General features: G+C 39.8%; 1 protein-coding gene and 1 long non-coding RNA gene across 4 annotated transcripts in view; one reads left to right on the top strand and one right to left on the bottom strand.

Moving 5' to 3' along the window:
• Positions 1-9,634, bottom strand: part of AMOTL1 (angiomotin like 1) — a 212,227-nt gene extending 202,593 nt beyond the window's left edge. For 2 of the 3 annotated variants that reach the window (XM_089687938.1, XM_089687936.1), the window contains exon 1: positions 9,488-9,634. The gene's annotated coding sequence lies outside the window, so the exon portion shown is untranslated. Of the gene's footprint in view, positions 1-9,210; positions 9,240-9,487 lie in introns of those variants that run through there. The other variant, XM_089687937.1, reaches the window with a different exon arrangement.
• A 1,244-nt stretch (positions 9,635-10,878) lies between these two features.
• Positions 10,879-14,289, top strand: LOC149454022 (uncharacterized). Its single transcript, XR_016314393.1, has 2 exons — positions 10,879-11,459; positions 13,937-14,289. It is a non-coding gene; the product is annotated as an uncharacterized LOC149454022 (long non-coding RNA).
• The last annotated feature ends 5,667 nt before the right edge of the window (positions 14,290-19,956 follow it).

Below are 19,956 nucleotides of genomic sequence, written 5' to 3' on the forward strand. Positions count from 1 at the left end.
AGACTTTCAAAATTACAGGAATCCACAGCAAAATTCTGTACTGGTGTTTACACTGAAACTCTAGCTAAAACCTTTTTCAAAGCAGAACCGCTTTACAACAATCCTAAAACTACACAGCCCAGCATCCATAAAAGTTTGTACTCCCCTTGAGCCTGGGTTCACACTTCTGCGGTGCGGCATGTTGCAAGTGATTCACACAGGAACCGCACCACATCCCTGTGCAAATTACATGCGAATTCTGTGCGGTGCAATTTGAGCATACATTTTGTATGGCTCAAATTACACAGCATCCGCACCAAAAAGGTGCAGGACCCTTTTTTTGGTCCACACTAGAATCGAATCACATGAGTATTTACCCCATGCAATCCGATTCTGCACATCTCACAGCGTTTTGCAAACCGATTTCGGGGTGTTGTTAACTTAGCATACACACCCACAGCGGTTTGCATGAACAGGGTGCGATTATGATGCGGTGTGGAATTCGCACAGAAACTGGTGCAAATTCTGCACTGCATCAGTGTGAACCCAGGCTTAATGCACCACTGTTACCACAGGTATTCCTATATACTACTAGATCTTGCCATTCTTGTTGGTTTTATGACGGCCATCAGCATTCAACTTGCTTCCTCTGAACCCATGCTGTCATTGACCTGTGCCCTACTGAACACTGTCATACCCTCCTGGGCTCACATATCATTAGGTGAACACCAACTGGTGCAGGAATAGGGATCACCCACTGCCGCAGCGGGAGAAGAGGAAGGACACATGACATCAATGGAGCAGACAGAAGACTCTTAGAAAAAGGGTATGTACATATACAGGGTTACAACACTGCTGTGCGATTTCTTTGTAGGACGTACATCATTGTCATCCTTTTAAAGGAAATGGAAAGATAACAGAAAAAAAACTGTTTCACGGGAGACTCAGAACAATAAATAATGTATCAATGCTGCTGGTAGATACATTTTGCATTAATTTTACTTTAATGTCTTGAGAACAGAAGCAGGCAAGAATGTAAAATCAAACTTGTTAAAAAAATTCTAATGTCCAGTACTGTGCAAAAGTCTTACGCAGGTGTGCAAAAATGCTGTACGTGTAGAATGCTTTCAGAAATAGAAATGTTAATAGTACATATTGGAGAACTAACCACAGATATTCTGTGGATGTAGGCTGCCTCAAATCCTTCTGTCTCCTTATGTAATCGCAGACAAACTCCATGATGTCGAGATCAGGGTTCTGTGGGAGCCAAACCATCACTTCCAGGGCTCCTTGTTTTTCTTTACACTGAAGATAGTTCCTAATTACATTGGCTGTATGTTTGGGGTTGTTGCCCTGCTGCAGAATAAATGTTGGGCCAATCACACGTAAGTGGTACAAAAGGTAATAACTAAAGGATAAGCTGACGGTAGAGTTAAAAGTTCAACTGTTAGGTAAAGGCGGGATAGGCTTCCCTGAAGAGACAAGTTTTCAGGGATTGCCTCAAAATGGACAGGAGATAGCTAGACAGATTGGGGTAGGGAGTTCCAGAGGATGCTTCTAGGGAAGTCCTGGAGACCAGCATGGGAGGATGAAACAAAGAAGCTAGAGAGCAGGAGTCTTGGGAGAAGATGGCTTAGATGATATATTGTGACAAGATTGGTGATATAGCTGGGGGCAGAGTTGTAAATGGCTTTGTATGTTGTTTAGCATTTTGAATTTTATTCAATGGCCAATCGGAAGCCAGTGGAGGGATTGGCAGAGTGGGGTAGCGGAGTGGTTGGATAGGTGGGTGGGTCTGGCAGCAACATTCATAATAGACTGAAGAGGGGATAGCATATGTAGAGGTAAGCGTATGAGGAGGGAGTTGCAATAGTCAAGATTAGAAATAACAAGGGAAATCTACAGCTGGCTATAGATAGATCAAAATTCAGCCAGTTCAGCAGGGACTTGCATCCACCTATAGCTGTTCACATTCCACAAAAGTCAATCTAATGATTGACTTCTCTTGAACCAGCTTGTTGGAAAACTTTCCTTTGATCAGCAGCAAATGGGTTGCAGCGCTGATCAGTGTATTCTGACAGCAGAGGAATCCCTGCTGTCAGAATACAAGTACACAGAGGGAAGAATTCCTCCATTTACCTTGCTTGTATTGATAGGGGAATCTGTTCAGTTTTTTTTCGATCGGCCAGCTGGCTGACTGACAGAAACTGATTCATGTATGGCTAGCCTAAAAAGAGATGATTTACCTTAAATCCAAAAATATTTTCTGTTTGCAAACAATATATCATTAATTATATAGCATGCCATGGTCCATGAAAGCCACAGGTTGAAGTTATGTAATTAGATTAGTTCTACAGGAAAGCATCCCTGGAAATAATCTAAAAAGTTGGCATCCATGAAAGTGATATCCAACTAAGATTATTACAGGAGCTATTCAGGGGTGGGTGTACCCTATTTATACTGGTTGATCAATAATCTGTAAAATTTGAACTCACTCTCAACAGAGAAAACTATAGCTGGCTATAAGGCTAGGTTCACACTTGTGTGGGTTGGGAATGCTTGCAAAATTGCATTTATCCATGACCCACAGGCAAGATGGCGCACTAAATCACACCGTTTCAAGTACGCCAAATCACATGGTGCTATGGCACCATACAGCTTGGTGTGGTGCGATTTATAAAAAAAAGGAAGGGACTTTTCCCCCATTCTGGTCTACCTACACGCAAAACGCACAAGTGTGAACCTATAATAAATGCTGGAATGTGAACTGAATGAATTTTGTACAATTTCCTAGGTTTGCCAACACTACACAAAGTGAGAGCCTAGTTAAACAATCCATTAAAGCTGTATTAGGTCAGCAGGACCCGTTAACTACACAGTTGTTGGAAGATCTAAACTAATTTGTCCAAACAGACTGTAAGGTGAATCATTAAATCTGCAACTACTAAAGAGGTGTAACTGGTACAAAGATGTAAAATTGCAGTTGAGGTGAAGGAGGACTTACAAATACAAGATTACTTTTTGTGATGATTTTTTTTCTTGTGTAAACTTCAGTATTATGGGTAAGGCCAATGATACATGAGCGACTTTGACACTAGCAATTCTGCTGCTGACAAATTGTCAAAATCAGCAGCAGCATGATCGCTATGAAGCTGTCTGTTTTGTTCCTATGGAATTGCTCCATTTGGAGCTGAGGCAGTGAGATGTTGCTCTCATCCCTAGCAATCAAGATTCAGTAGCATTTAGGCCAGCAACATCTTTCTGCATGTGGCTACAAGAGAGATTTCATAGGGAAACACAGGCAGCCTTTTTAATGATCCTGCCTCTGACAATTTGTTGCTAGCAGCAGGATCTTCCACGTGTCTTCAGTCTAAAGCTAAAATTTATTTTGATTATATTTCACCTTCTGATTCCTATGTACTGCCTCATTAATAATAGTAGAGTCTTGTAGCCTGAAGAAGAGATCTAAGGCATCCCAAAAGCTTGCAGCATTAATAATTTATATTAGCCAATAAAAGATATCCTTTGAGCTCCAAACTTTCTGCAGTAGGCTTTGACACTGATCCGCTGCAAAAAGGCATAGGCGTTTTTACCATGCTTTCACCGTACTTTCTGAGTGTTTTTAAAGTACACGTGACTTAACCATTAGCTGCCCGGCCAATGGCCGTTTGGCGGCTTCAGAAGTGTCTCTCCGTTCCGGGTACACGCCATTTGGCGTGCTCCCGCACATGCGCCGTTTGCGCTAGTGCAGAGCGGCGCAGCAGTGCGATCTGTCATCGGCCGTGCACCTCGGACACGGCCGATGACAGATCCGAGTACCGGCTCCCGTTGCTGGTACCATGTGACCTGCTGTGACCAATCACAGCAGGTCACATGACAGTTGTATACAATGGATGGCTTCATTCATGATGCCATCCATTGTATACTAGTGCCTAGCTGTGAATGGTCACAGCTAATCACATGCACATGTCATGTGATTAGCTGTGACCAAATCACAGCTAAGCACAAAAAAAAAAAAAGCTGAATGAATCGATTTCATTCAGGTAAATGCTTGCTTATAGCAAAGTAATTCTTTGCTATAAGCAAATTGTGTAAAAAAAAATAATAAAAAAAATACTGATCACTTCCCCAAAGTAGTACAATGTTACTATGGTAACATTGTACTATTTTGGTCATAGTAAAATATGAAAACAAATCTTAAAAAAAATAAAAAAAAATGTAATAAAAAATTAAATATAATAAAAAAATATATATATATATATATTTTTTTTTTTTTTTCATACTGTCACCAGTCAGTGTCCCTGATCACCGCCATGCCAGTTATATGATGACGCTGTACTGCACTGGTGACAGTATGTAAAAAAAAAAATAGTGAAAATAATTTTTTTCATTTTTTCATTTTCCGAAAAATTATGACAAAAAAAATACAACTTCAAAAAACTCGCCATGCCTCTTATGAAGTACGTCGGACTGTCTACTCTGCAAAAAGGGGTCATTTGGGGATATCTGTACTATTCTGACATTCTTGGACCTCAAGAAATTAGATTGGCCGTCAGTACTTCAGGATTGATCAATTTTCAGATCTATACCATAGTTTGTGAACTCTATAACTTTCCTAAAAACTAAAAAATACATCCTAATTTGGGTTATTTTCACCAAAGACATGTAGCAGAATACATCTCGGCCTAAATTTATTAAGAACAATTATTTATTTGTAAACTTTTATAACAGAAACAAAGAAAAATGTGTTTTTTTTTTTCAAAATTTTTGGTCTTTTTTTGTTAATTTAGCAAAAAATAAAAACCCCAGCGGTGATTAAATACCACCAAAAGAAAGCTCTAGTTGTGTGAAGAAAATGATAAAATTTTAGTTTGGGTACAACGTTGTACGACCGCGCAATTGTCATTCAAATTGTGAGAGCGCTGAAACCTGAAAAATGGCCTGGGCAGGAAGGTGTAAAATTGCACGGTATTGAAACGGTTAAAAAATGCTCCAAAAACACTTCCCAGAGGTGTTTTTGAGGTGCTTTTCTAGCGTTTTCCACTGATTGCAATGGGAGGAGTCATCTTTGGGGCTTTTTTTAACTCCCTAAACATGCCCCAAAGATGCTACAAACAGGAGTTTTTACACTGCACCGCATCAGTCTGAAAACATACATAGATATACAGTTGTGTTCAAAATAATAGCAGTGTGTTGAAAAAAGCGAATAAAGCTCAAAATCCTTCTAATAGCTTTTATTTCCATACACACAAATGCATTGGGAACACGACACATTCTATTCCAAATCAAAACCTGAAGAAAAATATATCAAATTTGTGTTGTTCCTCTAAAAAAATTGAAGAAAAGTGAATATTAGACTGTTCAAAAAAATAGCAGTGTTTGTATTCTTCTTTACAAACTCAAACATTCACTATATAAACTGAAAAATATTTGAAGATTTTGCTTTCCTTTGAATCACTTAATGAATATTTAGTTGTATAAGCACTGTTTCTGAGAACTGCTGTACATCTGTGTTGCATGGAGTCACCCAACTTCTGGCACCTGTGAACAGGTATTCCAGCCCAGGATCATTGGACTACATTCCACAGTTCTTCTCTATTTCTTGGTTTTGCCTCAGAAACTGCATTTTTGATGTCACCCCACAAGTTTTCTATTGGATTAAGATCCGGGGATTGGGCTGGCCACTCCATAACGTCAATCTTGTTGGTCTGGAACCAAGATGTTGGTCGTTTACTGGTGTGTTTGGGGTCGTTGTCTTGTTGGAACACCCATTTCAAGGGCATTTCCTCTTCAGCATAAGGCAGCATGACCTCTTCAAGTATTCTGATGTATTCAAACTGATCCATGATCCCTGGTATGTGATAAATAGGCCCAACACCGTAGTATGAGAAACATCCCCATATCATGATGCTTGCGCAACCATGCTTCACTGTCTTCACAGTGTACTGTGGCTTGAATTCAGTGTTTGGGGGTCGTCTGACAAACTGTCTCCGGCCACTAGACCCAAAAAGAAAAATCTTACTTTCATCAGTCCACAAAATGTTGCGCCATTTCTCTTTAGGCCAGTCAATGTGCTCTTTGGCAAATTGTAACCTCTTCAGCACGTCTTTTTTTTCAACAGTGGGACTTTGCGGGGGCTTCTTGCAGATAGCTTGGCTTCACATAGGCGTCTTCTAATTGTAACAGTACTCACAGGTAACTTTACACCTTCTTTGATCTTCCTGGAGCTGATTGTTGGCTGAGTCCTTGCCATTTTGGCTATTATTCTATCCATTCCAATGGTAGTTTTTCTCTTTCTTCCACATCTTTCAGGTTTTGGTTGTCATTTTAAAGCATTTGTGATCATTTTAGCTGAGCAGCCTATCATTTTCTGCACAAAATATGTTTTCCCCTCTCCATTCAACTTTTTAATCAAGGTACGCTGTTCTTCTGAACAATGTCTGGAACGACCCATTTTCCTCAGAATTTCAGAGAGAAATGCACTGTAACCAGCATGTACAACATTTGCTGCCTTCCTTCCTTAAATAAGGGCAATAATTGCCACCTGTTTTTTAAAGAATGAATGACCTCACTAATAGAACTCCACACTGCTATTATTTTGAACATGCCCCTTTCAATTAGTGATTCAATTACACAGAATCAGCAGCATGCATGTCATGACTGTTAGGTCTCTTGGATTTCTATTACTCTACTACACCTGCTAGTAAATTATTTGCCATGTAGAAATATCATTTCTACCAAAAACAGTGATTGATCAGGTTAGTGATGTCTGACTGCAATTATTTTGAACACAACTGTACATTCATATATATAGGGAAGCGTTTTTCTTGAGCTTTTCAGGTGCTTTTTTTTAACGCAAAAACACTTCAAAAACTCCTCCTGTGAAAGTTGCCCTAACATGCCAATTACATTTTTAAATAAAACTTTTCTGTTTTCATTTTTTTACACAGAGATGCCCCCAAGATGGCCGGCGTATTGAAGACTAGGCTAAGAAGCCTGCATGGACTCCAGGAAAATGGTTGCCCGTTGGCAGCCAAGGTAGACTCACTTAAAGCCCCAGGAACGGTGGTGCATAGGAGGCCGCAGTATCACAGAGGGGAGAAAGTGCTGCAGGTAGAATCAACCTGCCTCATGACCCACACAGGGGTGGTAGTCCCTATGAAGACCACCGCACATCCCCATTGAGGGGTACATCCACTCCTAGCCGAATAGTGTGGACACCTTCTCCTAGGACAGTACGCCTCCAACCAAGGGCTGCATCCTTCAATGAACTCAGTGAAAGGGATTTTAGGGAAAAGCTTACAGTGTACAGTGAAATCAGAGTGAACATTTTCAGTACAGAAGTGCAAGACTGAAGTGAAGGTTGGAGTTGAGCTATAATATTAATTAAGAACAACTGTCTTATCTGCCAAAGATTTTGGAACACTATCCAGCTACATCTGTAATTCATATAGTTCTATCAGACAGCACAGCTGTGAGGTGATATAACTTTTCTCTGTTGAGAAATGAGAGTGGTGTCACCCCCCTACCACCAGACTACTGATTGGACAGTGAAAGAGCAGCAAGACTCTGTTCTCTCCACCTGTCACAAAACCCCGCCAGCACATGTTTGTACTGTATAGCTTGATTGGTTGCTAGTGCTACCTCTCCCTCTCCTAGTCTGAGTGCTGCTGTGACAGAATGCCATGACGGGAATGACAGAAGGCTGATATCAAGAGAGAGTCAGATTCTTATGCTAGCTGTATTCTAAAAAATTGTTTTTCCTTAAAGCAGAACGAAACTGAAAATACTTTCCTTTGTTTCAAAAGGTCAACGCAAACATCTTCCTGCTTCTTCTGGGTGTTGGTCTCTGGTCATCTTGATCGGCCAACATGGGAAGACGTCATTTATGCCACATGCACAGGAATGCAGTCATCCCCACATGCAGGCAGTTTTGCATGTGCAGCTCAGTGTATACTGTACAGGGGGTTGCTAACAGGTAAGCGTATTTTATTGCATGTCTCTTCTGCAATAAAGAGCCTGTCTGTCTGCAATTTTTATTTTTCAACTTTAATTCTACTTTTATACCTCGTGCCCCTAACTGGAACATCTGGCAATTGTCAAACTGCTATGAGTGGTATACCAACAGTGGCAGAAGAGGCAGTAACTAAGTAAACCATTTCACCAATCATAGATCAATGTGACATGTTTAAAAATTACTGTAATGTTCATGGATTTGTGACACCATTTTGCTGTTACTTCAGGTAGCTTATAAAATGTTAAGCAGTTACGTATTCCTTTAAAAATGTTGAAATGTATTTATTTGACTCATAGCAACAAATAAACTTCATTTCACAGAATTTAACATCACCCACAATGTTAGAACTATGCGATCTGCCACTGCTGACTTGTTTTTAAAGGCGCAAGCTCCAAAACTGTTATCTGTAACCTGTTCTGACTCACGAGTCAATGACCTGAAACCACTTTGTAGCCAGTAAAGTCGGAAAAGGCTGGACTTTGGCATACTTGTACCAAAAGAATGGCTTGATGCCTAGTAAAACCATTATCAGGGTAGCAGCCATGCATCCTGCCTATTTAAAGTGTATCCATTGCCAAAACCTTTTAGTGTTGAATATGCTTTTACATTCACTCTTTTTGTTCTGCTGAGAAAGGAAATGATTGGTAATCTACCATCTTAAGCTGGCCACAGATAGTTCAAATCTTGAACGGTTCAGCAGGGACTCGAACCATGTATGGGCAGGATGAATGGACCCAAACTGATCAATCAACAACAACCAGCCTGTCAGATTTTACAAGCGATTATTGCTAGCAGCTATGTTAGTCACTAGCAGTAATCACAGTGTTCTCCCGGCAGGGACGGTTTCCCCAGCTGGGAGAACACAATGGCTCTGTGGGAGGAATTTCCCCCATCAACACTGACTGTGTTGATGGGGGAATCAAGCAATTTTCTTTCCTGCAACTTGTGAGGAAAGGAAATTGCTACATCTATGGTTGGCTTACAGTTTTCATCAGAACAAGATATGAGAGTAAAGTTTCAAAACGGGACAGCTGTTTTGGTGACAACTGTCTAATGGGGCAATTCATCTTACTTTGTAGAAATGTCCCCTCACTTCCTGCTGCATCTTCAGTAGAGGAAGCGAAGGGAAACTCTCCAAAGGGACACAGACATGAAAAAAAGTATGTTAACCATTTTCTCAATCTATTGAAAACTACAATATAAAACATACATACACTTTAAACACATGGCATCAATGGCAGCTCTTCTATTTCCATCCTCATGAGTCTCCTATAAAAGAAAATCTGTATGAACAATAAGACTTGTCCTTATGGATAAAGCCTAATGTTTGTGCCTAGCAATGACACAGGAGTGTCCACACAGGCAGGTAACATGTTGCTGTTAAAACGGGGACTCTCTGCAAATCAAAAGCAAATACTTTACAGGAGGTTTGTAATAAACTGTAGACCCAAATCTCAAAGACTTTAAAATGCAAAAAGATTTCTTTCTTACCTTAGCAGTTGTTTGTTGTAGAAAAGCGTGGAAGAGGCAGCAGCGTGGATGTCTCTCCTAGGATGAATACCCCAAGACGAGACGAGTACATGCTGTTGTGATGATGAATCTCTTTGAAATATGCAGCCATTGCCTGGACTTGCTTAGTTTTCTCTACATAAGGCCTGCAAATAAGCTGATTGCTTTGCTTTTTTTCAAAACAGGCATACCGTGCTGTGACATGCTATCAGCTCAGCCTGTGCCAAACATTCTGCTGCTGTTCCCATTGCCAGTTTTCATGCCCGTGCTCGGCCTACTGAAACATAATCAGAGGTCGAGGAGCCATAAATGTAGAAAGCTATCTTTATAGTTGTTATTTTAGATGGCACTTTTAGATCCACTTTAATAGATCAAGAACTGACTTTTTAATAGCTTTTAAATAGAAACTGAACTTGGTGGTCTGATCAGTCAGTTTTTCAGGTGGAACTGATAGGAAGTTCCATGTTAATCTATGGGCAGATGGATGTAAATGGATGTGTGTCTGTTTACATCCGATTACCCCTATCCAGTTTCACTGAAATTCTAATGAGGACAAAAATAGTAATGAAATCAAGCTACTCATCCCTACAGGCCACACTAGCATTCCCACCTCTTAGTCCACTGAAAACCAATCATGGAAAGGGAAAGTGTTGTGGCATGCACAACACATGGCAGGGTAAACAATTTAGGTAAACGGTTAAGTTCACCTTTGCAAAAAAATGAAAAGGTGAACACCTTACACCCTTCCCACCTCAGTCCCCGCTGTACTTACCTCCACTGGCGGTGATCTGCCAGTACCCATGCAGCCGATCGAGAATTTGATTTCCCCACTCTTCTCCATCTTCATCCTGCAGTTCTTCTGGGATAATCCCAGAAGAATTGCAGAGTGGGGATGGAGAAGAATGTGGATTTCAGTTTCCTGGTCCGCTGCATAGGCTGTCCCATGGAGAAAAGTGCAACAGGGATTGAGGGGTGGGGAAGATGTATGATGTTCACCTTTGAATTTTTTTCTCATTCATTTTTTACTATTCATAATACCAAAACTATATTTTTGATACAAAGCATAGTGAGGGTATTCACAAAAGAGGTAAAGACTTGCATTTTGAGTACTTTTTTATTTTTAACCAAGTGGTTAATTCAACATTGCAAAAAACGAATACACAAAATGCTCAAGAGGTAACGAAAAAATGGAAAAAAGTAGGCAACAAAAAAGCTAAGGGGAAAATGGAATTAAGAGGTTAAACAGGTACAAACAACTTTTTCTTTTGAAAAGAAAAGTATTTAGAACTCACATCATATCCAAATCAAAGGTCTTTGCAATAAAATAATGCTAAGAATGTACTTGAATGAAACCCAAAACAGTGATTGCAGTCTTTTTTTTTTTTTAACACGAGACTGCTATCAGCTCTCCCGAGTCAAACTGTAAGTGGTACCTGCTTCTCACTGTGGGTTGGGAAGACAGTGCCCGAGTGCGGTTTTGAACAATATCATTATTGGTATACTGAGCATGGCATGGATTCAGAGTCTGTCACAGAGATGTTACTTTCAGGTACAGAGAGAAAACACAGACATTTACCATGTGATGTTACACAGCATAGCCTTTCCTTAGCTCCCTCCGCGACTACAGATGCTGTAGTCGTGGAGGGAGAATGACGTTACGGTCTCAGCTTAGCAGCAGCTGCAGCTACGGGAAAGAAAAACAGAGCTATTCTTCATAGCCCCATCTGCCCTTCCATCCTTCTCTCTCCAGACAGTGAGTACCTGTCGTGAGGGAAGTGCTGAGGATTACTATGGGCTGTATTGGGAGCAGTGGGACCATGTGATAAACCTGTGTTCCACATGACGTCATGTCTGGTCTGTCAGATCGAGGCTAGGAACGCACACCAGCTATCATAGGAGATGCGGTGACATTCTCATGTATACACTGGTGCCGGGACTTTAGGCACCATACAATGTGAGTGTGATTTTATATATATTTTTATCTGGAATATTGGTTCTTAATAAATATTACACTTAGATGCTCTTTTGTTGATGTTTCTGATTTATTGAGTTTATCTGAAAGACACAAATTGAATGAAGTGGAGCTTGGAGATTCACCTCATGAGAGAACATTCTTGGGGGACCTAGCGCTGTTTGACCATTCTTAACAGGGGGTCAACACCTTCTAGTGAGTGTGCAATTTAATTACAAACACAAATGGTGAAGAAGAATTTCCTGGGAAATTGACGTGATTTAGCATTCTCTTAAAGGACTTTTAGTTTAAATGTGGTGTTGGGATATGCACATAAATGGACCTTGTTTTATAATTTAGGCTTTAAAGTCAAGCTTAATAAATTTTGAGCAAACGCCCTTTTCATATTACTTTTGTTATAATTAGTGTGTCCACACTTAATTGGGGCAGCTGCCCAATTGTAATTGGGTAGTCACAGAAATATTTGGTCTTTTTGAAGGTTTTGAGTTGACCACAGTAACTTTCCATGTTATAAGTAGGCACCATGATATTGGGCTGTGTTATAAGTTACTTTTTAAAGAAATGAAATTCCTTGAATTCTATGACACATATTTACTATGTCCTGTGAATATTCCCTGCTGTATAACACATTTTACAGAGTCTGCCTTCAGAACTACAGGAGGCAGTGTCACTACAGAAAACCCTCCTCACTATATCTGCTTGCAGGAAGTAATGTACCATGGTATATGTAGTCATAAATTTGAAAGTACATAACAAATGGGCAGAGAAGAAGCTCACGTGCATCAAGCATGCAGAAAATCCAAGAAATTGTGAAAATAGATTGCCAGTGACAGGCAGCACTCACAACATGAAAGGAGATATTTCAAATAAGCTTATATTGGCTAATCAAAAATAACTACTATTTGTATTATTATTACAATGCTGCTGTTAATAAAAGTGTATGCTGCAATGGAAGAACTCTTTTACTGTGCTCAGAACACAGACTGCTTGCATTTCAGGCATTCGTCCCTGGTGCACCGTCCAGCCCCGGTAGCTGTCATCCTCTCAGAGTTTGACATGGTGCTAGTACAGGGATTGAATGGTGCACCTATGCCCTCCATCCACAGCTAAATGAGGGGATAAAAATGCCCAGTGTACTGTACATGAGTCCTTAGGCTGGATCTGTACTACACAGCAGTTAATGTGCATGGCTCCCCACTCTTCTGAAAAAAGGAATAATTCTATTTAATGTATGAGCATGGAATGAGATGTGTGAATACCGCCTAGTCAGAAGTTCCTACTGTGCACTGGTTTAGCAGAGGGCTTTTTGTTTCTTTTTTCTACTCTTGTCATAACCTTCTAGGTTTGTAAAAATTTAAACAACTTACTTTTGGGACAGAATCGTCTCTTTAAAAGAGAAGGGTGGCCAGAGTTTTTTTGGCCATACTTCTCTTCTAAGTTACAGGAGTGCACTTACTTTTGCACTCCTTTGAACATAAATCCCGTCAGTAGGATGAAGCCCACTGGTAGCTGATGTCACAGAGCCACTCTGGGCTCTGGAAGGACCCTGACCATGTTTTCAGGATCTACCCAGCGGGCTCCGGCACTCAGCGGGAGGCTGAGAGCTGAAGCCATCAGTGCCTGTAGCTCACCAGGCCAGCGCTCCAGTGAGTGCGGCAAGAATGGAAAGCAGAGACAGACAGTCACCACTTTCTGCCCAGAGCTGATCAAGAACTGAGTGATCAGTAGTCATGTGACTGGTGGGGGACAACTGCAGCATCAGACCAATGCTGCAGCATGGAGGTGAATGTGTATGTTTTTTTGAACCTTAAACTTCTCCTTTAAAGTCTTCAGCTGTTAAAAAGAGGTAAAAAAAACATCAGAGAGCTGGATCTGAGGACAAGGGAGAGCAAAATTATACTTCACAGTGATAGAAATACACCCTATTGTTTTAGGCAAGAGCTTTCCTACTGTTACATAAAAAGTTTATCTGTAAAAAAGAGAGACCTATTGCCACCTAGTGGGCAAAACACATCAACACACACCAATACAAACTTGTACCCCCAGGCAAGAAGTATTGGATAAACATTGTGTTCTGGTAATGTTTTCAAATCACATAATTCCTCGTTCATACCAGACCTAAATAAACGCCTGAAAACCTATTAATCTTTATGTATATATCTTGGGTTTACTGTTTTGCTTATGAAACAAAAGGATAGAGCAAAAAAGAATTTTATATAAACTATATAAAAAGCAGGACACCAGTATACTATATTTATTACTGGTTATCTGTTCTTGTATATTTTTCACAGAAAAAATTTAAAGCAGTGCAAAATTTTCTGGTGTTTTTTAAACTTAAAAAAAAAAAAGCTTATGCAGAGACGACTTGATTTGTCTTTGGCTGTTCCAAGTATCAGAGCTATTTTTCTTTTCTTTAACTTCGATGTACCCCGAGGCAAGAAAATCTCTTTATTTTACAGGATGGATTCCATGGCAGCAGACACTGCTTTGAAATATAAATTGCTTTACTGAGCAGATTGAAGAAGAACTTGATTCAGACAACAGCTACAAGTAATCTTATATAAGGCCAGGTTACGAGCGCTCGCTGTTTGTCTTTGAAGCTGCAGTACTGCATACTGAAGGTCGAACTTTGCACATCGAATTCCAGCAGCAGGTGGCGAGTCTCAAATATTAAACTACATCTAAATGCTAACTAGGTTACATTTAGTAAAGCGCTGAGCAAACTTGGCACTATATAAATCCTGTATAATATAATAATTTAATTTGCTACAGCACTGTGTAATATAAACTGAAATTAAAAAAAAACAAAAACCTTGTTTTATTGTTTTTTTCCACCCTTTGTTGCATAACAGTACTGCTGATCTCCTGCAGCCTCTTTGTTGCCTGTTTCTGTTACATGCACTCACTCCAGCACATCTGTATTTAAGTGCGCTGTTCTGATGGTGACGTGGACGCAGTGGACTATGTCTGTGTGTCAGCAAAGCTGCTTGCAGTATCCACTGGCAGAGTGTGTGACATCACACTAAGAACATATAACCGGACTGGTAGGTTGTCATGGGCACCACATCCCAATATAGTCTACTAGAAAGAAACAGCATAGAGAAACACCTGCCACTTTTAAGATGCAACTCATAATTAGCAATACTAGACAACGTCTTTAACAGCTTCCACATTTATAATACATTCATTTCTAAAAATAGCCACAACAATTGTCACATAATTTCATGCATGCACACGGGTAACTATATACAGCTGGTAAAACAAGTATTGAACACGGCACCAAAATTCTCTGTAAATATATTTCTAAAGGTGCCATTGCCATGAAATTATCACCACAGTTCGGTGACAACCCATGAAATCCATACATACAAAGAAATCAAAACAAATACATTCAGAAATTAAGTTATGTGTAATAAAATGGAATGACACAGGGAAAAAGTATTGAACACATGAAGCTTTTTATCAGTAATTAGAAAGCAATCTTGCCCCTAGTCAGTGCAAATTAATATCAGCTGGTTCAGCCTCAACTAATGGCCTATATAAAGGTGTCTCATTACCAAGGTGTCACACAAGAAACATCTCATGATGGGTAAAAGCAAAGAGCACTCTCAAGACCTTCGCAACCTTATTGTTGAAAAACGTGCTAATGGCATAGGTTACAGAAGGATTTATAAACTTCTGAGTGTTCCAGTGAGCACTGTTCTGGAAATAATCCAAAAGTGGAAAGAACAAAATTTCACCATACACCAGACACGACCAGGTGCTCCTCGCAAGATTTCTGACGGAGTGAAAAGAATTACCAGAAGAGTTGTCCAAGAGCCAAGGACCACTTGTGGAGAGCTTAATAAAGACATGGAATTAGCAGGTACAATAGTTTCAAAGAAAACAATAAGTAATGCACTCAACCGCCATGGCCTGTATGCATGCTCACCAAGCAAGACTCCAATGTTGAAGAAAAAAACTTGCTGAAGCTCGTTTAAAGTTTGTTGCAGAACATTTAGACAAGCCTGTGAAATACTGGGAGAATATAGTCTGGTCAGATGAGACCAAAATTGTACTCTTTTGATGCCATAATACACACACCATTTTTGGAGGTCAAATGGCACTGCACATCACCCCAAAAGCACCATACCAACAGTGAAGTTTTGATGTAGGAACACCATGGTGCGGGGCTGTATTTCAGCATACAATACTGGCAAACTTCATTTCATTGAAGGAAGGATGAGTTAAAAAATGTACCAAGGCATTCTTGATAAAAATCTACTGCCATCCACCAGGATGATGAAGACGAAATGAGGGTGGACATTTCAGCAAGACAATGATCCCAAACACAAAGCCAAGGAAACTCTCAATTGGTTTCAAAGAAACTATATAAAGCTGCTAGAATGGCCCAGCCAATCACCTGACTTGAATCCAACAGAAAATCTAAGGAAGAACTAAGGATCAGAGTTCATAGAAGAGGCCCACGGAACCTTCAAGATATGAAGACTGTGTGGAAGAATGTGCCAAAATCACAGCTGAACAATGCATGCGACTAGTTTCAATATAGGAGGCGTTCTGAAGCTGTCATTACCAACAAAGGATTTTGTATGACGTATTAAATAAATTCCAGTTAGCGTGTTCAATACTTTTTCCCTGAGTCATTCCATTGTATTATGTCATCATTTCTGAAATTATTTGTTTTGGTTTCTTTTGTATGTATGGATTGCATGGATTGTTACCGAAGTGAAAATTTCATGTCAATAGCACCTTTAGAAATATATGTACAGAGAAAAATGTTGATGCTTTCAATACCTATTTTATCTGCTTTTTTATGCTTAGACATGTCCACATACAGTATATAGCTGTTATTTACCCAACTACTGTACAAAGTTGGTTCATTTCTTTCAGTTGTATATAAAGTTGTGTTCAAAATAATAGCAGTGTTTAGAAAAGTGAGAAAAGCTCAAAATCCTTATAACAGCTTTTATTTCCATACACGCAAATGCATTGGGAACACTACACATTCTATTCCAAATCAAAACATGAAGAAAAAACTTTCGATTTTGTTACTACTTTACAGAAAGTAAAGGAAAAGCAATATTAGGCTGCTCAAAAAAAAAAATAGCAGTGTCTGCACTTTTCTTTACAAACTCAAACATTTACTGTATAAACTGAAAAATGCCTGAAGATTTTGCTTTCCTGTGAATCACTGAACTAATATTTAGTTGTGTAAGCACTGTTTATGAGAACTGCTGTACATCTGTGTTTCATGGAGTCGACCAACTGGCACCTGTGAACAGGTATTCCAACCAAGGTTGACTGTACTACATTCCACAATTCCTCTGCATTTCTTGGTTTACAGTGGGTAAATGCCAGATATATATGTGGATGTGTCTAAACTGGATGTAGTGGGATTGGTTCTTCTGTGTGCACATGTACATAATCCAGCATTTCCTGGGTAGGGAGTGCCCACCACCCCATCTGTGCTGTCATTCGGTACAGCACAAGTCAATCAGCAGGTCCTGGCCGATGATTTATGATTGGCTTAGCGAATCACAGTACAGAGCCCTATATGTACTAACAACAAAGGGTTCAGGGATTTTTTTTTTCTTTACACCTTGATTGCTGTTAAAATGATGATCCGTAAAATGATCTGTTAGACTACATTCTTTGTATCCTGAACAATTCTTCTGCCAGTTGAAGTTGTGGCTGCAATCTTTCTTGGTCCACCTGACCTTGGCTTGGTATCAAAAAATTCCTGAATTTTCTACTTCTTAATGAGTGATAGAACAGTTCTGACTGACATACTCAAGGCTTTGCATATCCTTTTCCATTATTATAAAGTTCTATCACCTCGTTGCACAGGTCTTTTGACAGTTCTTTTCTGCTCCCCATGACTCAGTATATAGCCTGCTCAGTGCATCCACATGAGAGCTTACAAATTCATTGACTATTTATACATAGACAGTAATTGTAATTTGAAAAGCCACAGATGTGGGAAATTACCCTTTACCTGCCATTTTAACCTGTGAGTGTCACCATGTATGTCTGTGCCAAGGCCAAACATTCCAGTGTATATAAACTTTTCATCAGGGCCATTTTGGTGTTTTCTGTTATCATTATGATTTAAAAAAAGCCAAACAGCTATGTGATAACAAATGGCTTCAAATGATCACTATCCTTAAAGGGTACTTTCATGGGAAAAAAATTAGTAATTAAAAAAAAAAAAAATATATAGGGTACTCAATTGCGACTCAAGCCATATTGTAATTGAATGTTATTAAAATTGTGTTAAAAATCCTTCCTCTTGTTCTAGTTCTGTACAAAGGTAAGTACAGAACGCCCCCTGAAAATATCATTTTCTGCATGTGTGATTGGCTCACTGATTTTCCCAGAAGTCTGCACTTTACATTTCCCTGGGGGCACTGCTGGAGGAGGATGAGCCAGGAGCACCGGGGGGATTTAGAAAAGAAGAGGCTGCTCTATGCAAAATCACTACACAGAGCAGGTAAGTATAGAAATACTTATTATAGAAAACAAAAAAACAAGCTTTAGTGTCACTTTAGTTATGCGTTAACTTCTGTGCGTGAGCACGGAGGGATGGGGGCGCTAGAATTCTCTTTTTCTTATTTATTTTTACACTTTCCCTTTATTTTTTCCCTTTATTAACATCCCTTGTAATAGAAATAAGGATGACAGGTCCTCTTTAATGAGAGATCGTGGGTCAAAAAGACCCCAAATCCCTCTTTTACCTTTAAAAGCATGATTTAAAAAAAAAAAAAAAAAGGACGTTTACATTCGCTTCCGACCGGAAGTGATGTCATGACATTGCTCTGGTCCTCCAAGCCCATAGAGGCAATCAGCGATGATAGAGTCTCCCATCACCTTTGTGGTGAGGTTGAAATGGTAAACACTGGCGAGAGGCGGGAAAAGGGGATGCTCCCTCCCACCACTACTGAAAGTGTTCCAGTGGCTAATGAGCCGCTCGGACTGCTTTCATCAGAAAGTCAGCCACAGACTGAAAAAAAAAAGAAAAAAAGATATTGGGATTATGGCTGGTTTCTTCAGCCAACACCCCAGTAAACCACTTGCTAACCACAACGTATATATACGTATTGTGGTCGGCAAGTGGTTAAATTTAGCCTGTCTTCTTTATCTTTTACAAAGATTTCTAATTCTTCTTAAATATAAGCAGGTGATTCAATTAATGAGGACTATGACTAGTTTATTTAATGGCATGGGAAGAGATGAGTATCAATATCTACTCTTTCCCTGCCTAAAATTTAAGGTGGTCTTGGCCTTCTCAATATTAGAATTTACAATTTAGCTTGTCTATTGAGACATGCCTTCGACTGGCTAACATGTCTAACTTAAATATAAAGATAGAACAGGGCTCTCCATGGAATCTCTCTGCTTTATTACACACTAAGCTAAAAAATCTGCCTCCAAGTATGAAGGGTAACTTACTTTATAGTCATACAATAGTAGCAAAGGAGAGTTGAGGGGAAAAAAGAAGAAATGCAGAGGCCTTGCAACAAAAAGTTGATGGCAAGGATGAGCAGAAAAGATGGCCACATGCAATTAGGCTTTTTTTTTTTTTATATTCATTGAACCCAGGAAATCTACCTGGTATAAGGAGGTAATGGTCCCCCAATGCTGAGGTTTGGCTCTCAGGCATCCTCTCCGAATCCTTCCAATCACCAATGGCACCTGTCAAGGATGTCCACTCTCACTCCTGATCTGGGAGGAAATACCCCAGGACACAATCCGTCGTCTCATTAGGAGCATACCCTGACGTTGTCAGGCATGCATACAAGCACGTGGGGGCCATACAAACTACTGAGTGCCATTTTGAGTTGCTGCAATGAAATTTCAGCAAAATGGACTAGCCTGCTGAATCATTTTTTCACTTTGATTTTTGGGGTGTCTTTGAATTCAGTCCTCTGTACGTTTACAATTTTCATTTCCATCAAACGATGGGACATCCTTATGTCCCTAACACATTACTCAGTCCATATCAGTATAGATGTGCAGCACGATATTTTTCCCCATTGAGATGTGTTTTAATGAACCCCTGGCTAAAGCCATGCGCTCCAGCTCTCTAATCTCTCTAATCTCAGGAATATCGATAGGACACACTTCCCATAAGATCGGTCTCTGTTACGGCATTATTATTTCGCTAACAAACCCGCTGTGCTTGCTTCTCCATTTATGCCAAATGCTAGAAAGCTTTGGTGCAGTATCCATGTATAAACTAAACAGTTCTAAATCATCTATGATTGGTATTGCCCTTCCTCAATTAATCAAAACTGATATCACCAAAATTTCCCCCTTCTCTTGGGCACCAAACTCCACCATGACCTACTTGGGCATCCAATTAAACCCTCCTTTCACTATGCTTTTGCGTACTAATCTCACATCTCTACATTAGAAACTTCAAAATATTAGTTCATCTATGTCCTCCCTTAAAGCCTGATGGGCAGGGTGCATAGCCTTG

This window comes from Staurois parvus, unplaced genomic scaffold (genome assembly GCF_062004578.1).
Source record: "Staurois parvus isolate SC_StPar_1 unplaced genomic scaffold, SC_StPar_1.0 ptg000440l, whole genome shotgun sequence".
Lineage (NCBI taxonomy): Eukaryota > Metazoa > Chordata > Amphibia > Anura > Ranidae > Staurois > Staurois parvus.